The 7,499-nt window shown below is 37.0% G+C and overlaps 1 pseudogene; it reads left to right on the top strand.

The window, feature by feature from the left end:
• Positions 1 to 1,263: 1,263 nt before the first annotated feature.
• Positions 1,264 to 2,162, top strand: LOC101588685 (annotated as a pseudogene).
• The last annotated feature ends 5,337 nt before the right edge of the window (positions 2,163 to 7,499 follow it).

Here is a 7,499-nt window from a genome sequence, read left to right as displayed (position 1 = left end):
GTACAACCTTTCATGGTGGGGGTCAAGAGCAGAGGGCAAAGGGAGTGGCAGCTGCTCTGGCAGCTAGCTTGTCTCTCTTCCCTCCTTACATTGTAGTGCAAACTACCTGCCTCGGGGCAGGTGCAGCATCAATAGCCACAATAATCAACTACAAACTCCAGAAATCCACAATGACTGCATGAGCTTTGGGGGGACAGCTACACACAAACCGAAAAAACATGAAGTACCGGTTTTAGTAATTGTCCTTTCCCATACACATAACACTGATTTACCCTCTGAAAAGATTTTAAGTGTACAAAAGAGTGTTGCTGTCTGTAGGCACAATGTTTTACATTAGATCTCAAGAACTTATTCATCTTTCCTTATTGAAACTTTTCAGTCTGCTTTGCAAATGCTGCTTTAACTCTCTTAAGACCCTTACAACCATCATTCTAGTTTTTCACTCTGATTTTCTATTTCAGACACTTCATATAAAAGAAATCATTTTCCACTTATCTACTGGGCCTGCCTTTTCTTTAACATAATGTGCTAAATAACCTACACATATTTCTCAATGTTATAAAAAAAAATAAGAACAAGCTGTAATCAAGCCTAAAAGAAGAAAAGAAATAATAAAGGATAGACCTGGGGCTGAGGAGATGGCTCAGTAGAATGAGCACTTCCCTGGCAAGCGCAAGGGCCTGAGTTCAATCCCTGGTTATGCAAAAAAAGAGAAAAGAATAGACCTAAAAATAGGAAGATAGACAATAAAAGAATAATGCACAGCGAATCATATAAAGAATTGATTCTTTGAAAATTAACAATGAAGCTATATGCTACTTGTTTTATAAAATTAACAATGCACAAAAAAAGTTAAAGGGGGGGGTGGGGACAGCTCAATGGAATAAGTGCTTGCCTAGCAAACACAAGTTCCTGAGTTCGATCCCAGGTGCCACCAAAACAATAAAAATGCATGATTCTTTGCTACATACTAAATATTGCCCTTCTCTAATATTCTACTGGATCCTGCTAAAATTTTATTAAACTATGTTAACATCTAAGTAAGTGAAAAAATCTAATTAGATTTATTGAAATGATACAATAGCATCATATAGTTAAGCTTATACAATTGTCATACAATTATGCCATGATGTGCTTGGTTATTATAAATAAAAAATTATAATATTTTGTAGGAAATCAATTGCATTGCAAAAGAAGAGCTGGAGCATCTTAGTGAATGAGCCTTTGGTTTATCTTTTATTCAGTTATAAAAGACACAGAAAAATGGTCTCTCCTAACAACACACAGTTTCGTCCTCACAGTTTTCTTCTGGGAATTCCAGGACGAAGATGTGAATATATAAATTTGCTTTCCATTTTGTGTTGTGTATTTGACTGCTCTTCTGGGAAATGTTACCATTATTTTTGTGATTCAGAGTGAACCCAGCCTCCACCAGCACATGTTCTACTTTCTGGCCATTTTATCTTCCATGAACTTGGGTCTGTTCACGTCCACCATCCACAAGAGGCTGGGCATCTTTTGACTCAAACTGAGAGAAATCTCCTATGTTCTTCTTCTGCCTGTGCACAGGCATGGAGTCGGCTGTACTCATGGCCATGGCCTACGATCCGCTATGTGGCCATCTGTAACCCTCTGCGCTACACACTTGTCCTGACACACAAGGTGGTGTCAGCCATAGCTCTGATCATCCTCCTGAGACCCTTGGCTATCGCAATTCCCTTTGTGGTGTTCATCCTGAGACTGCCCTTCTGTGGACACCAAGCCATTCCCCACACCTACTGTGAGTACATGGGTATTGCCTGCCTGTCTTGTGCCAGCATCAAGGTCAACATCATCTACGGCTTATGTGCCATCTCTGTCCTGGTGTTTGATATATAGCAATCATCCTGTCTTACATCCAGATCCTACGTGCTGTCTTTCGTCTACCTTCTAGAGATGCCCGGTTAAAGGCTCTCAGCACCTGTGGCTCCCATGTCTGTGTCATGCTGTCCTTCTACACTCCAGCATTTTTCTCCTTTATGACCCACCAGTTTGGAAGAAATGTTCCTCGATACATCCATATTCTTCTTGCCAACTTTTATGTTGTCCTCCTACCTGCTCTCAACCCTGTCATTTATGGTGTCCGAACTAAGCAGATCAGAGAGAGGATAGAGTGTTCCTGAATAGATTAAGAAATTTTTCCTACAGAGACCAGGAAGCTGACATAAGACAAATTTTATCTCCAAAATTGCAATAATCTGATATCTGGTACAAATGACATCATCTGTGCGGTTTTGTTAAAGTTGCAAATTTAAAACAGAAAAATTAGCACTGATTAAAATAATACATATTCAGTATAAGTATAGTTCCAACCACAAAACATATATGACCATCATTATATAACTAATTATCATAGCTAAAATAATTACTATAACCATTAATTATTTTTATCATTACTTAAATAGAATGTCATGGTATAACATATGAAATTAATAATTGACAATACAGGAAGCATCGATAGCATACTTGTTGCAGGCCAGGTACAGTTTTAATAACTTCGCATTAACTTACTCAATTCTTGTTTCTGCATTCAAACATACTCACCTCTTAGTTATCCATCTCATTGCTGAGGAAATGGATAAAATGCTATGATGTAAATTAGAGGGGAGAGCAACGAGGTTACTGGCTGTAAGGGAGAAGACATTCTAACTATTATGAAGAGACAGCTGCTTTACTCATGGCTATGTTGATGCATAAACAACTGGCAAACCCATCTTTTTATGTGAGAAATCTACTACTTTTTAATGTACTTCCTAGAGTCTCACTACACAGCTCACTCTCATAGTGATCCTCCTGTTTTCAGCCTGACCAACAAGGGGATTACAGGCATGCGTGAGCACGCCCGGTCTCTGTAGCTGGCTCAGCACGCCTGAAGATGAGGCCCATACAGCAAGCAGAACCAGGGAGAAACCTACTGAAAGCTACCAAGTATTGAGGTTCAGAAAAATTGTAGAGGATTTTTCACTTGTTTGATTGTTTCCAGTCCATTTTGATATCATCTTACCTTATGAACTGGCTTCAAAAGGCTGAAGGAAAAAGTAAAAATGATCAGAGAAAAGGAGAAATTATTGTACAAAACCAATATCTATAGTAATGTAATAAGCAGCAAGGAAAGATTAAAATGTTCAGTAAAATAAAAGCAATAATAAATAACACAATAAAAAAATTTCATGGAAGTTTTTCTTCAGCAAGGTTTTAACACAGTACTTAACAAACCTACAGATGAAAAAGTAAATGCACATGGTATTTCCGTGCACTGCTAGAATTTTTTAGAACAAGTATTTTAAAATTTTCTTAAAAAGAGTACAATGTAACTTTAATATAATATATTAATATTAACATGGCATTAATATAAGTAAAATTGTAAGTGGCATACAACTGCTTATTTTCCACATTAGTAAATAAAAATATACTACTTGAAAATGTTAAAAAAAAAGTGTTAATTATTGAAACTGTCCTACCAGTTTGGTTTGAAACTGTCTCATCGCTATTTGTTTCTCAATAAATTTATGGAGAAAAAAAGAAAATGTTAAAAAAATCAATGAAACAAATTTTAGGAAGATATTTTGTTATGTAAATGATTGGTGTACTTGAATAACTAGTAAGAAAATTTGTCACTTAAATAGGGTAAGATTTAGAAGCATCACAAAATGTTATATAATTAAATAAGAATACAGACATTAAGATAATAGTGATATTACTACTAAAATAGACTTTACTGTATCTTGAATACATAGTTTTCAGGAACCATGTTCAGTTCTTATGTATGTCACACTTCATAATAAGTCAAGATACAATGTGTACATAGTCATTTCACTTACATGTATTATATAAAATTGGAAATATTGAGTTTCACAGCAAGTTCCTTCTTCTATAAGATTTAATGAAAAAAGCTATAAAATAGCCAAAGATTAAGAAATAATTAGTTATTGCCATATAATACAACTCAAAACAGTATATAAATTAGTGAGTGCAACTATTGCATCAGAAAGCTGAATGAAAAAGATGAAACATATATTTGAAAATCAAGGCACATTCCACATTTGAAGGGGCCAAATTTGACATAATTATAGAAAGATGATGGATAAAAAGGTGGAAATGAGCAAGAAGCCCATAAACAATACCCATGAGATAAAATACTCTGAGCTACTTGGTTTGCTAGATGCAGGATTCAACCACTGGGCTTCAAACGTGTGGCCCATTCCTCAGAGAATCTCTGTCCCTCGACAGCTTGACCTGGGACACCACCTCTGGGGAGCTACATCCTCCTCATAGGGGGATCTTCTTGGAGAAGCACATACACAGGAACACTCGGCAGGCAGGCCAGCCTGACACTGCAAGACACAGTAGGACACAGCCTGTGGGTGGAAAGAAAGTGCAGGTCCTATTTAGCTTTTGGTTTCTTTCCCATGAAGGCCCAGAGAAGTGGAGCAAATCAGCACAGCCAAGATGGAGGAGACCTTCTGGAAGTCACATCAGGTATTCTTAAAGATGTATCCAGAAGAAAGTGCTTGGCTTCCCGTGGGTCAACCACCACCGGAGAGGGCACACCTGGTCCCTACCAAGATGGCAGTGTACCAGCTGCCATAGACAGGACTAGCCAGTATTTCAGAACCATGTGTACTCATCAGTGATTGTTTTTAGAAACAACTGTTGTCTCTTGTGAGCTGGCAGGCCTAGGGATGTCTTCACTCTTTAGGCTGGTGAATAGGGTTCCCAATAGCGTTCTATGGGTGTATTGATCTGCATTCAAGAATCAGATAGTATTTTTTTAAATTAGTGAGTAAAATTTGTGTTGCCAATTGCCATTTGCCTCAGACATCATGGTTGCTAATCAGTTCGTGTTTCCCCTCTAGAATAATAGATTTGTTCTAAATACTAACAAGATGATAATTTTTAAAAGAAATATAATATTAATATGAAAAATGACCTGGGGATATAGCAGGCAAGCATCAGGTCATGAGTTCAGTTAGTTACCACACACACACACACCAAAAAAATTGATATCAAGGATCAAACCCATCCATAATAATATTGAAAAGTTATTTAATGTGACAGTAAATTCCTACTGTCAACACATTTTGTTAATACCTCCCATCTGCAGGACCCTGTCCTGTTGTCAGTAGAGCTATGAATGTCCGGCTTTATTTCTATCTCAACCTCTACAGATAAATGAAATATGGCTCCCAGAATCATTTACCTAAGGTCATTAGTAAGTGGGACAATGAAGACATACATTCAGGATTTCCAGGATTCAAATGTCAAAACCTCAAGTGAACTAATTTCCAATCAATCAGAGTAGAAAAATGAGCTTTGCTAAAAGAAGAGGCCAAGTGTCTTGCACACTGAGTGTACATCACTTAGCAAGTGCACCACATACACAAAGAGCATTGTATTACATCACATTGGCACGCTAACATGATATACTTGAAACAGTATCGTGAGGGCTTCGCATGCATTCAAGCCCTTACAACTACTGAAAGCACTGCTGAAGTGATGCATAGAATGAAGCTTAGTTCACCGATCAGATCCACATCTGCCAGTGGCCACTGATGCACGAGACGGCATTGCTGAGATGCTCTGCTTCTGAATCAACCCAGGCTGAAGAAGAATGAATGTAATTACATATTATTGCTGTTTTTCCTTCAAAACATGCATCTCACAATTTATAATTATTGTACATACCAAATATGTAAACTTAAAATTACAGTCACACACTTGCCACAGCAGAAATATCAAAACGCAAGAGAGATGAATCTTAAATATGGAGCAAAGCAATACTCAGAAATACAACTAAGAAAGAAAATATCAAAATTAGAGGTAAAAATTTATTTTTACAGAAATCACTGCTGAACGTGTAGTATGATCAAACTGTACAGGGAATATTTAATTTTTAAATGTAGTAGAGTAACAGATGTGGTGTCATTAAATCCCCTCAAAATAATCTCTCTCACTTTTTTTTTTAATATTTATGGAAGGGTCTACAGGGTGTTCAGGATCTCACTACTAGATCAGACTCATAGTGATCTGCCTGTTTACAGCCCCCCAAGAGCTGGGTTTATAGGCACAGGCCACCATGCCCAGTCTCAATTGCCCTGTCAGAGAGCCCCGGGGCAGGGTTGGCACAGCAGGCCCGGGGATCGAACACCTGACCCTTGCTCCTGCTTGCAAGCGCTTTAATCCACTGAACTATTTGGTCAACCCTAGATGAATTTTTTTTTCTTGCTCAGGATGCCTTAAGGGCAGGTCTGGTCAGGCATAAAGGATCTGGAGATCGAACCACAGCATCCTGAGACTGACTGCTTTGCTCAGCAGGCACTTAAACAACTGAGCTAACGGGCAGACGCCCTCTCTCACTTCTTACACATTTACCTGATCACACTCACCATGCTTTTTTTTTTTTTTTTTTTTTTTTTTTTTTTGGCAGAAGTGGCCCTTGCGCCTGCCAGGGAAGCACTTATTCCACTGAGCCATCTCCCTTGCCCCCTCACCATGCTCTTAAGCAGCTTTTCAAGTCCTCTTGAATGAAGCTCTTTATGAATTTTGAGCAAAATATGGTGACTGCTGCTGCTTCCAAGCACAAAGCAATTTCAAACAGCTTTGTGAAAACAGGAGATCCTCATCCATCTTACACACTGGATATGGTACTGTTTAAACTCTGCTCTCCCCAGAAACCAAAATGACAATGAAAAGCAAAGATTCTTGAGTTTATTTAGGTCTCTGTGCAGCTTGGAAAACAAGACACTAAAGGAAGAGGCCAAAACTTCAGAAAGTTATAGGAATAATGAGATGAAATTCCAAGAGAAGGGGGAGATTTTGAGGTTTTTATTGCAACTTATTTTTAATTTAAATATTTATTGTGTTTTCTGATCAGGCATACTACTCAGTGTTGTTTCTCATTTTATGAGCTTTTAGTGCAATTACAACATATTAAAATGTGTTTTAAAATTGTTTATTTAATTGAAGAAAATACCTGAATTCTATTCCAATAAAATATTCTATCAAAATAAACTTTAAATTTGAGTATTTTATAAAATTATATTAAATTACATATAGTATAATTGTATGCCTTAATTAGGTTAAGTGCAGAATATTTATTGGGGGAAAGAAAGTCCTTTTGGGTAGATTTATACTTTATACCACTTTATTGTGGAGCATTTGAAAAACACACATTAAATAGAGAATAACAAAGTATCATCATCCAGTTTGAAGAACCAAAAGCTTTCTTGCCCTTTCTCATGTTTGAATATGATTTTTAAAATGAAATTTACATCCTTTAACACTTAAATTGGATCTTTGAATAATTAAGGAATGTGTACACTTATGTATTCTATACCACTATAAAAATTTGGAATCTTTAATTTACCTTCAAACTCACTTATGTTCTTCCCAGGAAAACTTTGAATTAATCCTTGGTAACAATTTGCCTGACATTTTGATTTCTTGTCTTATATTTTAGT

Source organism: Octodon degus, unplaced genomic scaffold (assembly GCF_000260255.1).
Source record: "Octodon degus isolate 3935 unplaced genomic scaffold, OctDeg1.0 scaffold00146, whole genome shotgun sequence".
Lineage (NCBI taxonomy): Eukaryota > Metazoa > Chordata > Mammalia > Rodentia > Octodontidae > Octodon > Octodon degus.
The sequence above is the reverse complement of the archived record's forward strand: the minus strand, read 5'-3'. Positions and strand labels throughout refer to the sequence as shown.